At 38.4% G+C, this 24,582-nt stretch overlaps 1 protein-coding gene across 1 annotated transcript in view; it reads right to left on the reverse strand.

Annotated features, from left to right (window-relative positions):
- sorcs3 (sortilin related VPS10 domain containing receptor 3) overlaps positions 1-24,582 on the reverse strand; it is a 366,544-nt gene that overhangs the window by 221,933 nt on the left and 120,029 nt on the right. The window lies entirely within an intron of this gene.

Genomic DNA, 24,582 nt, shown 5'->3' on the forward strand with positions numbered 1-24,582 from the left:
GTCAGTAATCTACACCTCTGCTGTACACACACTAGTACAACCATTTAATGAAATTCAGATAATAAAATATCTCCTCTTCTACTTGCAAACACAAATGTAGTATTGACTAATTGTTTAGAATCTGAGCTTTTAAGAGAATTTCTCCACTTGCTTTAATAAGCTACGAGTGAGAAATAATAAACATCGAATTACACCATGTTTCTGTTATCAATAGAGAGAATTGAGGCTTCCAAGGGTTAAAACAGAATTGCACCATTTTTTTAAAAAAATCTGCGTAAATCAATTATTGAGGTGAAAAGTAATTCAAAGTGGTTTGATTTGAAAATGTATTTTGTTGAGTGATTTCTGGTGGTGATACAAACCACTAAGGGTTATGACAAAAATAGCCTTTTTACTTACTATCTATTTACTTACTATCATTTCAGGCTAAAACTATTATAAAACAAAGTCTCAGGCATCACAGAGCATATTCATAACCAGTTAATGTAATAACTTGCTGTGAGGGAGCTGAGGAGAACCATTAAACTCTTTAGATATCTATTTCATATCACCACTGTGAACTATTCTAAATTTATAAATTTCTCTAGAATGGAGCATTTCACATAAAACTGCTCTGAATTACTTTGTTTACGTCTTAAATTTTGAACAAGACAGCAGCTGAGTCATTTCATTGATAGTGTCATTTAATAAGCATTTCTGGTTTTATTTCAGTGAGCAGTCTTTGCATAAGTCCACTTACTTTAGAGCTCTGACCAACTAAATCCTAAGAGTGTGGATGTGCATTTTTTTTTTCGCTACCAGAATAGATCATTTGATATAATAAATTGCAATGACTGTGGATCCAATTGACTGCTCTGAAGTTAATTTGGGTAAAACATCTCACGCCACAGGCCAGACAAAATATGGTACAAATAGCCGTCATGTATCAAGCACAAGGTTTTCCCACCGAAACCCCAATTGACCTGAAATTAACGCTAGAAATGTCAATTATGCTTGACTTGGATTGTCGTCATCGGACTTTAATTAGGCAACCACGGTGAAAAGAAATATTATTAGCATAACTAAATGTTCCATGTCCACAAAGACCAATTTAAAGTGTCAAACTCAATTTTGGGGAGCGAGACAGCATGCCCCACTACTAATGAACGGACTAATGGCTTTTTTTTTGGAAAATCTCTCTCATACGCACACGCACACTCCCACACAAAGACCCGCACACCACTCTTACTTTCTGTACTTTTAATTGTGTTATCTCTTGATTGCTGGAGTCTCCTGCTGGGTCAGCGCTGCGCTGACCAGGGATATGTGGTGGTAAATTAAGCGTTGCATTTAAATAAGAGCGAATACAACACGGGAGGCTGAGAACAAATCCAAGGGGATAAATCAGCCACTGACGCAGAAAGGGCCCTGCTAATAAAATAACATCACCGTTAGTGTGTTAACCACCTCCAGTAAAACTGGACCTAATGTACATGCTGCACGTCGGGAGGCTTGTAAATGTCAGCTTGGCTAGCTGGCTTGCTGCCTGAGCCGAACATGGACCAATCTAATAAAAGACAAAGCAATTGCCTCAAGTGTCATGGAGGATGTAGTTACTGCAAGATGATCTTACCATGTTAAAGTGCACACATGTTAATGGCTAATATGCTAACTTATTATTCATTTTCAGTTTATTTATTTGTAAGTTTATTTATCATACTACTGATGTTGTATGTGGTATTTTTACCTCCTAGCAGTGGAATCCTTGGATTCATAGCATAATGCTAACCCAATACAGCACATGGTTTCCCTGATCCAACACATCTTATGCAATTCATTGCTTAATTATTCAGCTGTTTGTTAGCACAAAACACAGTGCTATGGCCCTCTGGAATCTGAGGTTGAGAGTCAAACAATGTTAATCTGACTATCAAAGACTGAAAGCTAGCACTGACTGGAGTATTTATGGCTAATACACTAACTTATCATTCAATTTCAGTGTAATTGTTGTCAGCACTGTACATGGATTGTGCTACAAGTGTTGTAAATTTTATACCTTCTCCTGCTAAAAGAGGAATCCTGAATTCATAGCAAATGCTAACCAAAGTTCATACAGCTGTGTAAAATTCAGCCAAACAATGCTAACCTGACTAACAGTGAATGAACACTAGCTCTTCTATAGCTAATACATTAACTAATCATGCACTTCCAGTTTACAGTGCTGTGAAAAAGTAATTTCTTCTGCTTTCTTCAACTAAACACAAAAAGCAGCTTTTAAATAATTCTTCCACTTATTGGAGATAAAGACTTATTCAAAACCTATATCACTCATGTGAAAAAGTAATTGCTCCCTAAAGCTAGTAACTGGTTGTGCCACCCTTGGCATTAACAACTGCAATCAAATGTTTCCTCCACATCACTGTGGAGGAATTTTAGCCCATTCTTTTTTGCAGAATTATTTGACTTGGGCTACATTGGAGGGTTTTCGTGCAGAAGCTGCCCATTAAATGTTTTGCCACAGCATCTCAGTGGGATTCTGGACTTTGAGTCAGCCACTCCAAAACTTTAATTTTGGTTCTTTTGAGCTGTTCAGAGGTGGACTTGCTTGTGTGTTTCGGATCATTATCCTGCTGCATAACCTGAGCTTCTGTGCTCCAAAACCAAACCTTCCAAGAAGGTTCATCACTGTTCCAAGTTTTCTCCATATGTGGATATTGGCTCTCACTGTGGTTCACTGGAGACCCAGAGCCTTAGCCCTGACTTTGTAACCCTTTCCAGACTAGTAGATTTCACTGACTTTGTTTCGCATCTGTATTAGAATCTGTTTAGAACGTGACATCAAATGCCCGTTTGGAGAACTTCTAGCCTGCTTCACGTTTTCCAGTGTAACATGACAGAACCACTCAGATGCTCGCAGATAAAAAAGGCAAAAAAGGCTTTTACTGTTGGAATCGTCAAACAAAATCATTGTCAGGAAACAGGCATAGGTCAAATCCAGTAAGGTCAGCAGTAAAGACAGACAAACAAAACAACAGGCAAAAGTATCCAAAAAGGGGTCATGCAAACAACAGGTGAGTCAAAATACAGAATATCAGTCAAAAAATCGGAAAATAAAACACAGGAAACAAACACTCAGTAGCTCAAGAAAGAGGCAATACCTCACACTGAACTATTCTAAAAGCCCGGGCTTTATACTAAAGCTAATGAGAGGTCTACATGTGTTACAGATCAGTATTCAGGAGAGAGAGATCTGTGATTGGAGCATGCTGGAGGGTCAGGAGTCATGTGATCCCCTAGAGGATTCTGGGAGTTGGAGTCCATGGAAACCTCTGATCCAGAGGGATGCGTGACAGCCAGACAGGTTCTATTTAAGTGCTGTTTAGATTCAACAGGTAGTAATCATGTCTGGGTGTGGCTAGTGAAACTGAACCCAACAGTCAACTGAATTTGGTTAACTGGTTGATTTAGTAGCTAAAGGGGCAAGTACTTTTTTCACAAGGGCAGCATTTTTCCTTCAATAAATGAAATCATCAAAAAACTGCATTTTATGCTTACTTAGGTTGTCTTTAATATTAAAAACATTCACATGCATTGGGAAGGGGCAAATACTTTTTCACACCCCTGTATTTGGTTGTGAGAACATGTAGCTACAAATACAGATCATCCTGCTAATGTCATACATGTTTTCTGTTTTCTTCTTTTTCTATAGCAGACAAATCCATGATTTCATGGCATAAGACTAACCAAGATGGTGTTTACCCGATCCAACACATCTGATACAATTCATTGCATGTTACTGTTTGCCAGCACATGAGATACACAAAACAACACAGTTTTGAGCCCATTCAGGATTTGAGGTTGAAATCCTAACAAAGCCACACAGGCCTACAGCTTGAAGGGACAGTTCAGCCAAATGCTAATCTGACTAACAAAGAATGAAAGCCGGCATTGCCCACTAGTATTAGCCTTTTATCTATTGTTAGCCATATTAGCACGGTTTGACTTAACTTTAAATGTTCTAAAAAGACTCAAAGCCAGGCAGCACTGATGTTAGATGAGCAGCAGATCTGAACATTGAGTCAAAACAACTCTTCCCCTATTCTATCACAAAGACAGTTGCTCAGTGTTTTTAATGTAGATGAAAAGTAACACGTTTCAAAACAGCCATTTGCCTACTCTACTCCTGCCATAAATGATTTATTACCCGACCCAAACAGGAGGTGCCATCTGCAATTGCTTACTGAGTGCTATGTACACAGCACCGTGGCACTAGATGGTGAGCCAGCACACATACACACACATACGCCGATGACATGCCAATGGCAGTTGGCACTGATTATTATCCAAACGTGATTAGGCTTTCAGGCTCACAGAGACATGTCTGCCACAAAACAATTACTCCTTCAAAGAGACGCAGGAATGGCGTTATTATAACACAGCAAAAAAGTTGATGGCTTCATCTGAACAGAAATGGCCTTTATTAGTTAGTCTAGGAATGGTCGCCTTTTCTGTAACCTGGTCCAGACCCGTTCTTTGCTGCCATACTGGACATTGCTATACACTAGCTATGGCAAAAAGTATGTGAACACTCCTTCTATTTACTGAGCTCAGGTGTTTAAGCCACACTCATTGCTAATAAGTGTATAAAACTAAGTACATAGCCATGCAATCTCCATAGGAAAACACCAGCAGTAGAATGGGTTGTACTGAAGAGCTCAGTGACTTTTAACATGGCACTGTCTTAGGATGTCACCTTTGCCACAAGTCAGTTTGTGCAATTTTTACCCGTCTAGGTCTAGAAATTTGTTCTGTGGATTCATGAAGCATGCTTCACTATCTGGCAGCCTGATGGAAGAATCGGGGTTTGGCAAATACCAGGAGAACACTTTCTACTGAAATGCATAGAGCCAATAGTAAAGTTTGGTGGAGGAGGGATAATCATCAGGGCCTGTTTTTCAGGATTTGAGCTCAACCCCTTAGTTCCAGTGAAGGCTGATGTTATTGCCACTCCATACAAAGACATTTTAGACAATATTCTTCCCACTTTGTGGCAATAGTTTGGGAAAGGCCCTTTCCTGTTCCAACATCACTGTACCCCTGTGCACAAAGTGAAGTTCATAAAGACATGATTTAATTAATTTGGTGTGGAGGAACTCCAGTGGCCTACTCAGAACCACTTTTGTAGTTCTTTGGTTTATTACTAAGTGCTTAAGTCTGTTATTTCGACAGAAAATGGACTACAAAAACTCGACACATCTGAAAGTCAAGCTTTTGCTGCACTTGACATTGACTTCATTGCTGTGAGGAAGTAATTAGACACTGATATTTGTGGCTAGTAACTGCTGCAGAATAGCTGCCTCCACAGTAAATGTGTCACTGAAGAAACAACATGCCGGTCCTCCTGCTATCATAGCTCAAAATACTCACCAGAAAAGGAAAAATATTAATTAAGACACTCTGTAGAAAAATATCAACATGATTGTTTTAACTTGATTGTTTAACTTGCAGGCAAATACTGAGCGGGTATATATATATATATATATATATATATATATATATATATATATGTATGTATGTATGTATATGTTGTTTCATATTCATGAAATGTAGCTTATGAAACAGAAAAAATACATAAAGAAAACAGACAACCAGTAACAGTGAGGACCAGCGTGAATTAAAATGAATGTTGACACAACTTCACAGGTCTACAAGGAGAGTTTCAGAGGCTCATCACAGGGCAGGCAATCAGAGGACAGCTCATTTACTTAGTCTTAAATGCAGAGTAACAAAAACTTTTTGGTTAATTACTAAGGGAAAAAGATGTAGGAAAGTGGTCATGTAAAACTTAATTAAGGCTCTCTTTGGTATATATACCCACACACAGTTCAATGAAAATAAATAAATTAAATGCATAGCATATGAGTCTTTTAAAAGCTACCCTGACCTAAGCATTGTTTGGTGCCACTGTGAGAGAAAAAAAACATGTTTCTGAAGGTGATAACTCAGCAACTATGGAGTATAGACTAGCAGAGAGTGTTATAGTGGCTAGAAGCAAGAGGATGTTAAAAATGGTGTAAAGCTGCCTGCCTGGTGTCATTGTGGCTGCTTGTGGGAAGCAAGCAAGATATCTCATTAAAAATGAACATGGAATACTGCGTGTTCTTTTCCAGCATGCTACACAAACATGCACGTTCGTGCACACACACACACACACACACACACACACACACAGCCTCTATCTGAGCATTTATTACATTGTTGGAAGTCAGTGAAGTTTCACACCAGAAGTAGATTGTGTTTGACTAGGCTTGTTGCTTTTTACACAGCATCCTAGGAGACTTCTGACACTATTTTAATAAAGAAAGGGGTTTATACAGAAGAAACTCTGTAACTCGGTATTGATTTTCGACACATCATTGTACTGCCAACTATTTCACAATGCAAAAAAAGAGTGTTTTATATCTGCAAATGCTGCTTTCAAAGTTAAGGGACCATGAGTGTCACTTAACCAAGAACGAAATAATAATAAAGAGCCTATAACATCTTTGAACTAAATTAGTTTGATGTATTACGTCAACATCATCGCAGTTTCAAAACGTCAGTACAGTCCATGTGAAAACAGCCCATTTGAATTCATTATTTTTGTGATGTCACAACAAACACATTTATATACACTATATTGCCAAAAGTATTCGCTCGTCTGCCTTCACACATATATGAACTTGAGTGACATCCCATTCTTAATCCATAGGGTTTAATGTGATGTCGACTCACCCTTTGCAGCTCTAGCAGCTTCAACTCTTCTGGGAAGGCTTTCCCCAAGGTTTAGGAGTGTGTTTATGGGAATTTTTGACCATTCTTCCAGAAGCGCATTTGTGAGGTCAGACACTGATGTTGGACGAGAAGGCCTGGCTCACAGTCTCCGCTCTAATTCATCCTAAAGGTGTTATATCGGGTTAAGGTCAGGACTCTGTGCAGGCCAGTCAAGTTCTTCCACACCAAACTCGCTCATCCATGTCTTTATGGACCTTGCTTTGTGCACTGGTGCGCAGTCATGTTGGAACAGGAAGGGGCCATCCCCAAACTGTTCCCACAAAGTTGGGAGCATGAAATTGTCCAAAATCTCTTGGTCTGCTGAAGCATTAAGAGTTCCTTTCACTGGAACTAAGGGGCCGAGCCCAACTCCTGAAAAACAACACCACACCATAATCCCCCCTCGACCAAACTTTACACTTGGCACAGTGCAGTCAGACAAGTACCGTTCTCCTGGCAACCGCCAAACCCAGACTCGTCCATCGGATTGCCAGACGGAGAAGCGTGATTTGTCACTCCAGAGAACACGACTGGACTTGCACAGGTGGCATCCTATCACGGTACCATGCTGGAATTCACTGAGCTCCTGAGAGCGACCCATTCTTTCACAAATGTTTGTAGAAGCAGTCTGCATGCCTAGGTGCTTGGTTTCATACACCTGTGGCCATGGAAGTGATTGGAACAGCTGAATTCAATGATTTGGATGGGCGAGTGAATACTTTTGGCAATATAGTGTACATTTGCCTGTTTGACCTACAGCAGTTTCACACTGAAGTTATAAGAAGTGTTTCAGCCTGGGCTGCTTTCTGACGGTAATACAGGACAGCCAATCAGAACAGAGAATCATTTACATTTACCTATATCGGCCTCAAAGACAAGGCAGTAAAACAGCCTATTTGATTCTTAAAGAAACTCTAACTGTTCATTTTTCACTCAAGGGAAAAATGAAATAGAGGATATGGGCCCTTTAACTAGCCTAGAAGGCCATTCTTGAACTTTTCAGCTTTCCCTTTAGTTCACGAGGGTTTCACTTTCAGTGTCGCCCACTTCCACAGTGAGCCAAATAAATTCTGACAAACTATGGGGGTGGACCACAACATCAAGGAAAAGCACTTTTACAAGCCCTTCAAAGAAATAGTTTAGCTTTTTCAACCTAATCTCTATCAGCTGCCTGCTCTATCTAGCATATAGTCACTTAGCATGGACAACAATTTCATTATGTTCCCTGTAATTAGTAAAAGTACAAAAGAGCTGTTGACACAAACTCATAATAGGAGCCAAATGGGAGGTGCTGAAGTGCTCAAGCCCACTCCTACAGCTTCATAATAACTCAATTATTTTACATTGTTGTCCATGTACTTACTGAATAATAATAAGCCACAGTGAAATCACAGAACAGGAGAAAGCAGAAGTAGAAGAGTGAACCAGGCTAGCTTTCCAAATTCAGTTCAATTTAAATTTGTCTTTATACACAAGCTTCATTGCACATAAGTATAAAAAGCTTGCTTTGTAATTCAGTTGGTAATGTGACAAGGAAGAAGTAACACTCAACATCTATCTTTGGTATATAAACCCACATGTAATGACACGCCTACATAGAGCTGCCATTTTTTTAGGTGCATCTACTCTGTATCTACAGTCCCTGGCCATTTTATCAGAAACACCTACCATGTAGGTACACCTTGCAGGTCTGCAGTTACTCACTCTACCCAACTGATTTGGCATAATTTATCAGCCACTCTCTACCCCATCCATAAATGCAAAGACACACCACTGGACCCAGCAGTGACACTAACATGGTAGTGGTTTGAGAGAATTGGCCACAGTAGCATTTCTGGGGTTCTTAAAAACTGTGTACACTGGAGATTTCAATATAAACATCTACCTTGTTGATACACCTTGCAAGAGATGATAGCTTCTCTTTTTTCTATGTACAATTTATGTGAGTCATCCTTTAGCCCTTCATCAGGGTTCAGTTACTGACCATGGGATCAGTAAATGCACTTACATGCATTTAATAATCTGATCAACACGTTTACACACATTTGATTAATCAGATAATGGGAAAACTCTGAGTCAGGCAATAATCGTATTTCTGCTTTGCACTCGACCAATAAACTCATAAAAGAAGACGTTACATAAATGTTATGTAAAATTCAAAAGTCATGCCGCAGCTTTTTTTTTAAAACATTGAGTCACTTTACCACAAAATATGAACATACATCATCTAGAAGTTGAAGAATATTTAAATCCTTAATTTTGTCAAGCACAGTTGGTTTCAGCATCGCTCTAAAAGTGTTTTGTTGCCATCTCACTGGTGTTGTGTTAGACGCTGCTTCCGGTTGCACAGTCTATTTTCACACATGTGCAGAATGAGAGAAAAGAAAGAAATCAGAGTAAAGGTACACATGCGCTGAGATATCTGATTACTGAGCTAAAATCCAGCTCTCTTTATTCGACTTCTTAATCGGATTTCTAGACCTCACTACGATCTAAGAAATCGGAGTATGCTGTTTACATGACCATTTGACTAATCAAATAACTGCAGAAATCCAATTATGATTGCATAAATAAGTGTATGTAAATGCACTCAATGTTGGTGGGATATTTTTGGCTGGTGGACTGTTTCTCTAAACAGTAGCCCTAGCAATGCTGCTGATGCACTTATACCAGTGCAAAACCTGCTACCATGTCACTACTATGTTGATTTCTAAGCAATCAATAGGATGATAAAGAGCTGTATGTATGTATGTATGTATGTCTGGTCTTGCAAATTCTATGCTGCGTAAAGCATATATGAACCCTTTTAAATATCATGACCAATTTTATGAAATAATCAATGTCCAAAGTTAATATTCCCTCAAATTCCCTCTGTAATTAGCAGTTTTTCAGTCACTGACTGCATCAACACTCTGAGCTCGAACAGCCCACTTAGTGTGAGTGCAGGTTTCTAACAGTGTGGCCAGAGGGCCTCTATTAACTGACTGAGCTACACAGGGGACTTCCCCGTATCTGTCATAACTACAGCTTTAGACTCTCTCTCTCTGTCTCTCTCTCTCTCTCTCTCTCTCTCTCTCTCTCGCCATATTTTGTCAATAGTTAAAATACTAAAAAGTTGGCAAAACAGTCTGCTTTACCCCAAATGTAGTCAATCAAACAAGTTGTTAGTGCACAAAAATATAGACAAATTTCAGGCTACTGTTTTGAGCTGTACTTTTATCTATTTTTATAGATAACAATGTTATACAGTGTCAGAAATCACACAAGCATGTCTATTTGAGATTGCTTAACAAGTGAAGTGTGTGATAATTTAGAGATGCGGTTTGGACAGTGCTAATAGATCCACATAGGCTTTCATTACTTGCTAGCGACTTTAGCCTTGTAGCTCCAGTGCAAAACTAAAGAGGCAAATTTTGGACACTAAACACATCTTGTCTGATTTGACTACAGTTGGCGTAAAGCTAAAATTGTGTATATAAAGTTTTTGCCAAACTATTCCTTTAAGCTTCTGAATGGTAAGAAGAAGCTATCCCAGACCTGATTAAAATTACAGTATTCTTTCATTATTTCTCCACACATCACTCTGATCAGAAAGGTCCCTTTAGCACTGATCTAGAACCAGTCTCCCCAGTCTAAATCCCATCCTTAACCATTGAATATTAGCTGCAGAACTTGTCTCAGTCTTTGCTTTCTACTTGGCTCCACCGAGATAAGAGTTAAACACTGCCTGAAGGACTCCTAATTAAAATCAATGTAAGTTCGAACGCTCATTAGGGTGAAATGCAAGAGCTTATCTGTTTGAATTATAATTAAACGGACGTGGACCCGGAGCTATGGCCGCCAAAACACTAGCCACCAGACCTTGTTGTGATTGATTAGATACCTTTAATATTGCAATAACAGGGAAAGATTTCCACTGCAGTTCTTGAAGATTAATAGAAATTGACATGATGTAAACCTAATTAGCTGAAACGAGAGAGATAATTAACCCACAGTGCAAAAGTTGTTGTACGTTTAGCTAATCGCTAGAACAGTCATATTTATTGACCGATTGTTGAGTCATGATGCATCACAATAGATAGTGAAATTAAAACAATGGATGTTTAGATTAAGGCATTTTAATTGGATTAGCAACAATACTAATTTGATTCAATACTACATTTCCCAGAAATCTCTGCCCTAGGGGTTTCATTTTTTCATGATACACAATATGCATCAAAATATTTAGTTTTTCTGAGGTTTGATAAGTTGAAGGACAAAAAGAACCAGTGGTGTCACATTCAAAAAATATTATACACTACGAAAACTATGAATACATTTTTATTCAATGTTTCACTTGCTGCACTAAATCTAGTTAAATAGGAAATAGGTACCAAATGTTTATGTACCAAAAAATTTATCACAATAATTATCATCATACCAGCCACCTTTACTCTGTCCTACAAAACTGATGTGCTGGAACAAAAATACTTACTGAGCTTACAGAGGTGCTGACTGCAGGTAATATTTAGTATAAAATCTCTCAATCTTCATGTCCTTCAGTTAAGGACATCATATGCTACTGCTAAATTGCTAAGCTAATTAAACATGTGCAGAACCCTTCCTCACATCAGTCCCCCTTTTCCAGAATGTCGTCTGAGATGGATTCTTTTTTTTCTCCACAAGTTGTTGAAATCACTAGTTCATGAGGATAATGTTACTATGGAAACTAGAGAGCTCAAGACGACGTGTTGCTACATTCCAGTTTTTTAGAGACTGCATGTTGACAACTGCCAGCCCTTTCAGTTGAACATGCTTATTTAAGATTATACTGAACTTTTGGCAGAACTTGCTTCCATTGATAATAAATGCCATAAATCACAGGAGTAGGCATTTATTGACTATTAATACCCCATCACAATATGGTCACTTTGGCAAAATGTTGCTATACCTGAAGCTTTTCTTAGCTGCCAACTCATTAAAGGGTCACTCTGGCTGAGATTGCATATTCTATTGTCGAACATGCCTACTCACCTCCTAAAGTGTTGCTGCTGTAGTTTTAAGAGCGATTTTCGGGTTTAAAGACTAGGAAAACCCTCTTCAGATGATGTAACTTGAAGGTGGAAGGAACTTTTAAAAAACAAGGATATTGTGGTAGATTTTTAAGAGCATAATTTTCTTGCTAGCTGGCTAATGCAGGAGGAATTCAGGTAACAAACGTTACTGCTAGGAAGCCACAAACATCCACAATTATTATCGATATTTTGTAATTTTAAGACCATGCCTTCAACATGGTGGTGGCAGTATGAGGGAAGACTGAAGGAGGGGGAGAACTCTGACAACTTGGGCTGGAGTTCTGGGCAGCTTCTGCCTGTAGCTAGAAGGCCAGATTCCCCCTCATAGCTGTAGAAGGACTGGTGCAAGACTGAGGAACAGGGAGGTGATGGGGTGGCGGATTGCGAATAGTTTGTCATGGGAACGGAAGGTGAGGATGTGAATTTATAGGACATAAGATTGGAAGAAGGAGGGGTTTCAGGCATCTTCCTTCCCCCCAAACTTAAGTTATAACATAACTACATTTATTTGCCTCTACATCAGAAACTACACAGACACTCAGAATTTCTTTTGTCATTGTATTTTATCACTGATTCCCAACAAGTGGGAATTCCCAATGGCTGTGTAACACGTGTAATGTATGGTGGGTATTGTATTACGAGAACACTGACAGACAAAAACACAAAAAGGACATAAATCATGGAATCTGTCAAACCAATGAGGCTGCACTACACAATATTACATAACATGACAAGTAACATAAAATGCTAGTTTTAGGCCAGAATGTTCTTTTACATTCATCATCCTCCTAATGGAACACATACAGTTTGTATGTGAGGGAAGCTGTGGCAATGAGAAGAACTGAATTCTACAGTAAAAGCAAACAGGACGAGTTCACTTTATACAGCTATTTCATCTGAGTGCATGTTTTTACGCCCATTTACTTCTACTCCCACTGACGTTCGCTTAAAAAGACGACAAAGAGCGCCACGCAAAACACACAACACATAAATGCACAGAGTGGCATACAGAGCATCTCCTCCTTCTGCCCACTTTCTTTTTCTTCCCAGGATGCATCTGGGCTCTCCCTGGCCTGCTCTCGAACAAGTCAAGCGGATCAAACGCTATCTGACTGCATGCCGTGGAGGCAACAGGGCCAGAGCCAGAGATAAAAGTTAAAGCCCTCTGCTATCTCTCTCTCTCTCTCTTTCTCTCTCTCTCTCTCTCTCTCTCTCTCTCGCTCTCTCGTTCTCTCTCTCCCCTCTTCATTACACACAGTGACACAAAAGTGCAGTCTATGGAGCCATGGCAGAAGACACTGAAATCCTTACCAATACAATAGGGCAGATGCCAAACTGGGTGTTGCAATAGCTATTATTTTAAGTTATATGTTGGAATCTGCAGAATCTAAATATACTAGTAGATTATCAGGATAAAAAAATAAAATTTCACAGTAGTCCATCAGCCAAGACATGTTTGGTGTCTGAAGTTTGCTTCTTTAGTTTTTACTGGAGCTGCAAGTTTAATGCAGCTAACAAGTGAAGAAAGCTTATAGCAGCCAAGTTAGCATTATGCATGGCTAGCATTCTGAATGCCTAAACCATCATATACTTACCTAAAACTATGTCAGGTTGTTAAGTCATGTCATATAGACTTGCTTTATGTGGCTTCTGACATTGTATGACACACTGTTATCTAAAAAAAATGAATACAAGTACACTGCATATCTGAACACATTATTAGCCACCTTGAGGCCTGAAGTTTGTCAGTATAGATAACAGCATATCTAGTCAATTTAAGGTTACTTAAATTAATTTACACACTTCTAACATGAAGTCTGCGTGAAGTGTGGGATAATTTAGGCACTTTTTAGGAACAGTGCTAAACTAGTGGCAGTTAGCCTCATTGGCTTGTTATTTGCCTCATAGTAAAACTTTTGGTAAACATTTATTTTAAGGGGGAATTTGTGTAAATAGATATATTTAATCATTACAGAACAATGTAGTAAATTGTGAATGGTGTAAGTGAGCATAAAGTTTATTATGTAATTTTACAGGTGCTCAATATAAACCTCCTCCAGCTGTACGGGCCACTTCAACGCCATAGTCAAATTCATCCCATACTCTACTGAGCATGTCGGGTGTCACTGAACTCATGGCTCTTTCAATATGATTTCGGAGATCATCTAGTATTGTGGAACCAACGACGAATGCTCTGAGCTGTTGTTTCACTGCCGACGAAAATCATGTTGCACAGTTATGGTGGATTCACTCTTATTGAAGGGAAGAACGCAAAACGCTTTCTGCTCAGGAGTCGTTATCTCCGCACAGACTGAAGGGAGCCATCTTCCAGTGACAGTCAGAAACTCTATGACCCCCTCTTTCAATTGGTGTGTGATTGGTTCCTAGGCGCCTCACGGCTGTAAAAATATGGCGCTTTGAAATTGGATGAATCTTTTTGAATCCCTGTATTACTAGCTTCACACAATCACAGAAGTAGCAATGAAAGGAGCTAAAAGCATCACAAAAATAGCCGTGATTTAAAAAAAAACAAAACACTGATCATTCAGACTGATCATTCAACCTCTTAAAACAAATGAAATGTGGAGTGCCATTACTCAGAAAGTGCCAGCTTGGAGCCAAAAGACAGGAGTTAGCTCTAGCTTTTCACTCCAACCTGCTTTTTCCCCCTTCGCAGAGTCTAGCAATTTTCTCCCTTTTCCCAAAGGAGGGAGTCCTCACTACAGGCGCTTCTGTGTCATTGAGTTTCTACACTGACACACACACATACACACTCTCTCGCACACATTCGCTCGCTCAGCAGGGCTCACTGATTAACACCTAGTCACATCCCTCTCTCTTAATTACATCCTTCTTTTCTCACCCTGAGCCAGTCAGAGCCGTCATGCTGACAGGTGAGCATTCAGCCTCAAATGACCAGGAAAAAAACAAAAAAGAAAGAAAAAACACAAACCTGAACGAAATTACTTCTGAAAAATGGAAGCAGCTGTAACGGATAGTGCAGCCCAGCATCCAGCTATTAGTCAGGTGGAATCAGAAGACAGATATGGTGCACTTGCTTTTCTCTGCTAGTCAGCCCTGCTAACCAGACTTAATCATAGCCTTATTGCACTGCAAAGTAATATCACAGTGTTATACTAACTAAACCTCAAATTAGGTACAATAAATGTCTAAAAGTTTGCCGACACTTGCTCGTCCAAAGTTCTTCTAAAATCAAGGGTAACAAGAGGGAGTTTGCTGCAGTAACAGCCTCTAATCTTCTGGGAAGACTTTCCACTAGATATTAGAACATTGCTGTTAGGATTAGGTTGCATTAAGCTACCAGAGGATTAATGAGGTCAGGTACTGATGTTGTTGATTAGTTCTGGATCACAAATTCCAACTCGTCCCAAAGTTATTGGATGGTGCTCCACAGTCCAGTGCTGGGGGGAAAGGGGGGAGGGGGGGTACAGTTATAACCCTCAAGCTAGTACTTGGCACTGGACACGATGACCATTAGCATTTTCTTAGCAATGCATTTCTGTGGAGCTCACACAAGCTGTGCAATGCTTTACACTGTTTGCATTCAGTGGGAGAGGAGGGGAGGAGCCTTCAGAGGAAGCTGCAATTTGTATTAAGCTATTTGTGATATGCAGCATGTAAAATTGGTTGCTTACTGCTACTGTTAGCTTTTAGAGGATAATGCCCTACATAGTATTACATAGTATTAAGTGGAAGAATATATTGCATAGCTCCCAGTTTGAGAGGGAAAGTCTATAGCCAGCATGTAGCATGATTTACATTGCATTGATTTAGTTGGAAATTGCAGTCTTTCATGCATTCAGTCTTCTCTTGTTTAAATAGATTAAAAATATGTATTTAGAGAGCATAAAAGAGCTGACACTTCATGGATGTACTAACTAAAAGTTATTAATTAACATTTCACAGAGCAAACACTGTGCTTTAATGTATTTCAGCAAAAGTCCTTTTAGGAAAGTGTGTTCACTCAGTGGCCATCTTTGCAACACCACCTGGCAGTTATTTCCGCTCATGGAAGACCAGACCGAGTTCTGTTTTTCCTGCCCCTCAGCTGAAATGGTGATTTGTGTGCCGATAGGTCAGCAGTCTGTGCAGTTTAAGGAGAGACGTTTTCAATGTAAGTATTCTGAACTCAATCAAAAAGTGGTAGGCCATTGCCCCTGTACTGGGTCAAATGATTGTTTTGAGAGTTTTGTTCTCTAATAAAGATTTTGAAAATACAAGTACTTTTTTACTACAGTGGTTATATGCATGGCCTATAAAAATAAATATGTTGTCACTGTTGGACCAAAACCTCATATCTCCAAAATGGCAACTTTGCAGGGGAAGGAAAAAACCTTCTTAACTTGCTCTGGAAGTTAATGGAAAAACATTTTTGTTTCAAGTAATTTTGGTCCATTTCTATTGGAAATTTTAATCCAATGTAAAGAGTAACTGGAGTTTTCAAATTATGCCAAAATGTAAAAAACAAAAATAGAGAAACAGCAATGATACAGAATGGGGTCTAATCTGAATCTGTTTTAAACAGGAAATAAAGAATTTTGAACAATTTCAAATAAAGAAAAGTAAAGACGAGTAAAATGAAGAAGTATGGAAGCATTCAGGATTCTGCACTATTTTTAGGTCACTATTTTTTCCTCTTCCATTGAAGCAAGTGTTCAGACCACATGTAGATTTGATCTACTTATCAAATGCTTTTGCACAAACTTGAGTCCATGCCAGCTCAAGTGCATCCTGTGATTACAACAAAACGTGGGGACAATACTAAGAAATTTTGAAATTTGTGTTAAATTTTCAAAGATTCTACTTTTTTCACAAATTGTTATGCTGATAATGTAATTTGCAGTGGGTTTGTATTAAATTAGAAAGGAATACAAAATGGAAGCATTTTCAATAGTGTTGTCACATTTGGACCCCACTGTAAAAAAATCAAAATAAAAAAATGCAGATGCAGATATTTAGAGCACTAAACAGATAAAGACAGACCCAGTGGTGTCTATTCTCCAGACATGACTTCTGGCCTGTAGCTGCCAGTGTGAGGGCTGTTTGCTGGTGCAACGCTGCTGTATTACAGGAGTGTGTGCGTGTCACCTGACAGTAGACACAGGATTGACTCGCATTACCGTGTGACAAGCAAGAAACTGCGAGGGAGACTAAATGACAGCTGTGGTTGTGACAACGTCCGTAATGTGCCTGACAGTCAGTTTGTGCTCGGGCTTCAGATGAGCCGGGCGTGGCTTAGTACAGATTGCAGGTTATAAGATAAACAGTGGATGGCAGAGGAAAACACTGTGGGATGACAGTGTGCAGCCGTGTCATCTCCGACTGACTGTGGGCACATCAGTATGTCACGTTATTCAGTCTTCACTTTTAAATGCCTTTTGCATAACTTGATATTCAAAGCTGAAAAACAAAGTCATCTGTCTTTGCTAGAACAAACAAATATGCTTTGTGGAAACAAACAAACACACACTGTAAATCCCAAAATCAGGTTGTTTTATTACTGGGCCTTTTTTTAAAACTGCAGAATGAAAATGTATCTCAATCAAATGGTGAAGTCACCATTTAATATATGAGTTAGCTTGGATAGAACATGATCGCAGCAAACTGCATAAAGGTTAGAGCTAATAGAGCACATTAGAGGCTGAAATTAGATCTCTGACAAACATTGTTAGCAAAGCTAAGGCCAGAGCAACGAAACAAGGGCAACTGACACTCTGCTTTTCTATTTGTATCAACAAATATCTCATAGATGAAGCATCTCTGTTTAGCGGCTTGTTTTTGTAACAAGCTACTTCTAAAGTGAGAATATGTGTTACTATTTAAACATTAACATCCTTAACGTCAGTATAATCAGTTGATTACCATATGTTTGTATGGACCAAGCCCTGCTCCACATCAACACATCCCCTAGTTTAAGAAATGTGACAGCTTGTGTTAAGGCGAGGTAAAGTGGCCCAGAGCATGAAATATACAAGTGCCCAAAAATTCCTACCAGCATCCCTGACTCAGCCTGAAAGTGGCGAAACAACGCGAGCTGAAGCAGCAGTCAGTCTCGTGTTGACACGCGGTCAGGCTGGGCGCTTTTCTGAAAAGTTGGCCTCTCCCGTGAGCACAAGCGTATGAGCAGGTTTTTCCCATGTGTTATGTGGCATGATCGAGCCTGACGTGAGCACGAAGGCCTCTCGCCTTCCCATGACTCACTGCTCTAGCCGTGTAAGGCGGAAGAACCCCCCGGAGCACCTTCAACCACACAAGCAGAATGACGAGTTTACGTAAAACACGGTCTGCTGAAAGATTACAAAATGAAGCTCAAATTAAAGGAAAATGTCCAGGCCAAGCATACAGCTCTGTGTACAACAACGTCTTAGTAAGTATGTTATTGTGTTAAGTAAGCAAATAAACGATTCCTATCATTCCTCACTTAGAAAATAAAAGTTTGATGTGTTTTGAATGTTGTTTTTGTGATATTACACAAATCAACATGTCTACATATTGTCGCTGTCAGGACAAAATCTCATCCATTTTTTTTCACAGAATTTGAAAACACCTGTGCTGTTCACATTGTGTTAGAATTTCAAGATGAATGAACTGATGGAATTTACTTGGGGGGAAAAATACTTTTACACAAACTTCCATTTTAAATTGAGAATGTTTTTTCCCCCCTTAAAAGTTACAATTTTGGGAATATGAGGTTTTGTCCTCATAGTGATAATATACAATATCTGCCTGATCAGCTTTAGCAGTTTAGCCTCATCCATTTACGCTAAAGTTATAGGGAAGGTTTCAGCCTGAACTACTTTTTTGATGAGGCGCAATACAGGGCAGCCAATCAGAACAGAGATGATTTACTTCAGTTAGTCTTAAAGGCACAGTAAGAAAAAACAGCCTGTTTAATTTTAAGGGATAAACTGAGGATGAATTATGACTGTTTTGGGGTTCATGAATTGACACCAGGGAAAAGAAAGGAGAAGGATATGGGCTCTTTACATGCTTAAATGGCCAGATCCACCACTGGGTCCTTTCCTTACCCCTATAACTTAAGAATAGCAATCAATTTGCATCATTTTCAGTGGAATTGCAAAACATGAGCCTTGTAATAAGTTTGGGAATTTGAAGGGTTAAAATAATGACAAATTATGATGTTTGTGAGTCATCAGACAAGGTCAATATTTACATGTTGATGAAGGTGGTTTTTATGGGACAAAGCTTTTATGCGCTCCTATATTCATTAAAGTAAATACACAGCAAGTTTGTGTAAATTATACTAATAAATTCTTAGAAAAAGCAATATGTGGATGGTAATATATATGTAAATTTATCATTGTGAGAGCAGTTCTTTCAGTGTATGGCTAAAAGTAACCTGATAGACTTTTAGAAAGCTTGGCTGAGAATAGAAGGCTTTGTATTGACTCTCTCTCTGAAATGCCATTTCCGTAATAACACAATGGACAGTTGCCAGCCTTGTCTTAATCCCCTAAAGTAGGCATATCACTTATTTCTGGCAATACCCTAAATAGAAAAGGCTCTAGTATTAGGTTATACAACATGTACAGCATTAGGTTAAATATTGCCTTAGGAAACACAAAGCAGCATATTTTTTATTATTGATTGTTTTGGCCAACTTTTGTTTTAGCCTTAGGTTTAAAGTGAAAAGTGCAAAGGAAGAGTATTTGAACACAAAATTAGGCTTTCACATTGAAACAGTCGCTAAAGCAAATTTGCCACTGTATAATGAACAGTGTAATTACATTGTTATGCACTTTGTTATGTACATTGTTATAATAATAAAGATTTTTGTTCGCCGTGTCTGCAATGAAAACAGAAATCGTTCTATTAGCTATCTGCTTAATAAACGCATCGAAGTGGCAAACGTAATTCACAATAAAGAAGCAAAATCTATCATTGGGATGCAAAGACCTCTTTATCCACTTAATGCACAAAGCCCCTCTGAGTGATTTTCTTCTACACCAATTAACAGTAAGAAAAGGTCTCAGGCTTGGGAAGAAAAGATCAAAGGAGACTGGTCCATGGTCTAAATTTGACTGCAAGGGCTAATGCTTTTGAATTCAATTGAGCATGTTAATGAGAACATTTGAATTTAAGAGGAGAAAGGAAAGGAAAAGAGGGAGAGTGGGGGGCAGCATGCAAAAAAGAAGAACAAGTAAGGACAGCATGGCATGAACTAATGCAGGCTACAGTGTAACATGGATATTTTATGTACTAAAACAGGTTGAAGTAGAACGCGCATTTGCTCATGTTCTCTTATCTCTATAGTAAAATCATGTGAGAATTTTGATTGCAATCTGATAGATCTTTCTCAAGATTGACACTGAAAACTCTTTTTACAGCATTAACTTTCTCATCCTAAATGTTTGTGTGTGTAAATCACACAGTTTACACCTATATTTTAAGCCCCTCTTGGTGGCTATAATAGCCTGTTTCACCATTATGAAGCATATAAATAACTCACCATGAGAGTCAGCCAGGCTGAAGTACAGCATCCAGACTTTGGGGTTAGTTTTAATGCAGAGATACAACTAAACCTCCCAAAGGGGAACAAATCTCTCCACATATAAATTTAAAACAGTTTTTGGACATTTCTATGCACAGGTTAATCAAAAATGTACTATAGATCTCAGTTAAATAGAAAAATATATATTCAATTTTATTTTGCTAGTACTTGCTGTTCTACTTTCTGTTCAAAATGAAATTTGCCATGGTCTACACAGTCTCTTTTCACTAGTCATGTTCATTTTAATGAATATATTTTTATTTTTTAGGTTGAAAAGCACATCTGGTTCAGACAACATAAAATTACTGAACTAAATATGAACTAAATATGGTTTGCATCTATTTACCAGACTTTTTAGTGACTGTCCTTCTGTCTGTTGCAATTAACCCACCTATGGGTTTAGTTAACCATAAGCCATACGCAAATGAAAGCATGGAAGCCTTTGATTTATTGTTAGCAATTATGACCATCAAATGAATCTGGAATCTGTCTCAGAACACCTGTTAAACCTAGTTAGTCCTTCACAATGTGATATCAACCCATCAGAAAAACACAAAATATCATTAGTGACTATTGGACACCACCAGGAACCAGTTACCAGTTAGCCATATGTAAAGTAGATCAAAATATAAGGTTTTCATTTATTGTTAACACTGATGTCTAGCAATGAATGAAAGCTATCAACAGTGGTTAGCCACAAATATGAGGCCAAAATGTCATTTATTCTCAGTGCTGATGGCTGGTAGTGAATGAAATCTATTAGGACCAGTTAGCCACACACTAATCTAAGTGTTGTTACACTCTCAGAAATAAAGGTACTAAACTGTCTTTGTTACTGGGGTGGTACCATCAAGGGTACATCTCAGTATGTTTAGTCAGACAACATAATTGTACCATAATCCATTGAAATTATATTTTCTAAGATGTATTGACTCCACACCCCGTCTCATCTCCAGGCTTTTTATTTTATTGTTCTGTTTTAAAACATTAGGTTATGAAAAGGTACAAATGTGTTCTTTTCACCTGGAAAAACTTATTTAAGGTTCACAATTGGACCCTAAAACCACTGTTGTACTTTTGAGGGAATATTTACATTGTTTGTACCTTGAAGAACGAAAAGTGTGCCTGCACAGAACCTTTATTTCTAGCAGTGTAGAATTGCTAGGATTTTCAGTGTAACCACGTTTCCTTGTCAGCTAGTATCCAACAAAGGAAAAAAGCTAAGCTAACATAAAGCTAAAATAAAAAGCTTTAAAAGATTTATTGTTATCATTGATAGCTAACATTGAATGAAAGCTAGCAGGACATATTAGTCGTGCAAATTATATCAAAATAAATGGTTTTTATTTCTTGATGGTATAAATCACTAGCAATGAATGAAAGCTAGCAGGACCAGTTAGCCGTAAGCAAATGAGATCAAAATGGCAAGCTTTCATTTATTGTTAGCATTGATGGCTAGTGATGAATGAAAGCTAGTAGAACTTGTTAGCCATGTTCAAGTGAGATCAAATGGCAATCATTGTTAGCACTGATGCCCAGCAGTAAACAAGATCTAGCAGTGAGCCGTACAAAAATGAGATTGAAATGTTGTTAGCATTGCTAGGATTTTCAGTGTAATCATGTTTCATTGTTAGTTAGCATCCAACAATGGTAAGACATTTCAGTTCAACACTAATGGTCATATACGAATGAGATTAAAATAAAAAGCTTTCATTTATTGTTAGCTTTGATGGTCAGCAATGAATGAAAGCTAGCAGGACATATTAGCCATGTGCAAATTAGATAAAAATAAAGGTCATTTACTGATGGCATTGATGGCTAGCAATGAATAAAAGTTACCACGACCTGTTAGCCTTTGCAAGTGAGATCAAAATGGCATTAATTGTTAGCACTGAAGGCTAGCAGTAAATGAAATCCAGTATTTAGCCAAGCAAAAATGAGATCAAAATGTTGTTAGCATTATTAGCATTTTCAGTGTAACCATATTTCCTTGTTAACCATCCAACAATCGTGAAACATTTCAGTGCAACTCCGATACTCATGTTGATGCTAGCAGCCTGTCGTCATTCAGCACGAATAATCTACTTTTGTGGTCTTGTAAGGGCATTGAGAGCAAAGGATTTCCTTCTGAAGCAGTCTATTAAGACTATTAAAGGTTATTAGCACAGTATTAAGGTTGATTTCTCTTTGATATTCTGCAGGCTTAGAAAGATAGAGCGCACACACATAAACAGACATCCTGATCGTTACAATGTGCTGCGCATTTATTTCATCTGTCAGCATCCGAGACACAGTCAGTGCATCCCATGAATTTCTAATTCCTTTCAGGCATGGAGCTGAGGAAATTTGAAGCAAGCCACAACCGAAAGCTTTGTGAACACACCTCATTCTCTCTCTCTCTCTCTCTCTCTCTCTCTCTCTCTCTCTCTCTATCTCTCTCTCTCTCTATCTTGATTTTATACAGCATTTTATTCATACTTTTTTTTTACTTTGTTTAGTGTGACAGAGATCCTGCAAATGTCATAGAACAAATGAATAATTCTGGCTTCAATACAGGCACAGGAACATATGCATGTCTGAACTGCACAGAGAGTCATGCCACTGCACTTGACTTCCTCATGCACTAGTGTTCCTCGTCTCAGCAACGTATGTACATTCGCCCTAAAAATATCAGCAAGGAGATGCAAGCATGGAACTGTTTTTGCACTTTGAATGTTAAGAATTGGGTTTCTGGACACATGTTTGCAATGATGATTTGAACTGGGATAACTTTGGATCAGTAGTTTCTTACGGAGGCCTAATGATACATAATGCTTGGAAATGGTGGACAATAATTGGAGCTAATCTCTTCTGTAAAGCCTCATCTTCCTACTCGATTTACTTGATTAAAATATATGGTTTGCACATGCATGAGATATATAACATCAACACAACAACCAATAGCAAGTAAACTGAAAGATGAAATTGGGCTGATATAATGTATATTATTTTGTTCAACCAAGCACACTTTTAAATCCAATAGATTAAAAGCATTTTTTCAGTGCGTGGACAACAAACTACATTCCACTGAAGCACCACTGCAGACAAGAACAAGGACCACTAAAGAAGTGTTGCTCAATCTAGTGTGTGGGGCCCACCAGGCAGGTCTCTGTCCCAGATCCCACCACACTGTCTGGTGTTCCAAAGGACTGGGTTCAGAAACATAGTTTTCATCATGATTATTGCCAAAGGCATAATCTGTTGAGAACAAGCTGTGCTATATAATCTATAGGCATCTGGGGTGCTGGGCTACCCTTTAGAACAGGGGTGCTCAATCCTGGTCCTGGAGAGTCCACCCTGGAGAGATCAGATCCAACACACACCTGGCCTCTAACGTTCACATGCTGCTGAAGACCTTCATTAACTGCATCAGGTGTGTTAGATTAGGGTTGGAGCTGATTTCAGCAGGGTGGTAGATCTCCAGGAGCAGCATTGAGCACTACTGCTTTAGAAGCTTATTAATGTCATTTTGCTATGTATTTGCTTAACATTACATCTTTATACCCTCTTATATAAAACATACAGTTAGTTACACACCGAATTACATTTCTGTTTGATTTACATTCAAATCATAATAAAATATGATAACTACGATAGTTGGCACTTCCTTTTACAGTTAAACTCTAAAGTTCTAGATAATTATTTAAGGAACATGATGATAGGTGCTGAAACAGTTTAAGTAAATAACACTGAAATGCCAAACGACTGCTTGATATTAACTCAGTAACTGTGCTTTACAGTCTCTAAAGAGCTGTATGATTAATTGGTAAGTACCAAGGCTCAACTCAAGTGCAAAGACTCAGTCTCAACTCAACTCAGATACAATTAAATGACTAACAGGTTCTAGATACCATTATAAAGTTTTTCATAATTATTTGGAGTAACAAGGTAAAAAGTACAAGCATACTCTCACTAAATGTCACTGTATTGGCATGCATTAAAGCAAGAAAGTAAATTGGAAAAACCTCCAAGTACCAAATACTTGCAGTGCAAATTATTGTCACTGTACAAAAAAAAAAAAAATCTCCAAATCGCCAAATCTCCAAAATAGTAAGTTCACAGGAGAGAGCAAAACTGTTCTTTACCTTCAACGTTAGTTAATGGAAAGAGATTTTATTCTAAGCAATTTTGGACCATTTCTATTGGTCCATTAATCATGAAATT

Source organism: Colossoma macropomum, unplaced genomic scaffold (assembly GCF_904425465.1).
Source record: "Colossoma macropomum unplaced genomic scaffold, Colossoma_macropomum, whole genome shotgun sequence".
NCBI classification, from domain to species: domain Eukaryota; kingdom Metazoa; phylum Chordata; class Actinopteri; order Characiformes; family Serrasalmidae; genus Colossoma; species Colossoma macropomum.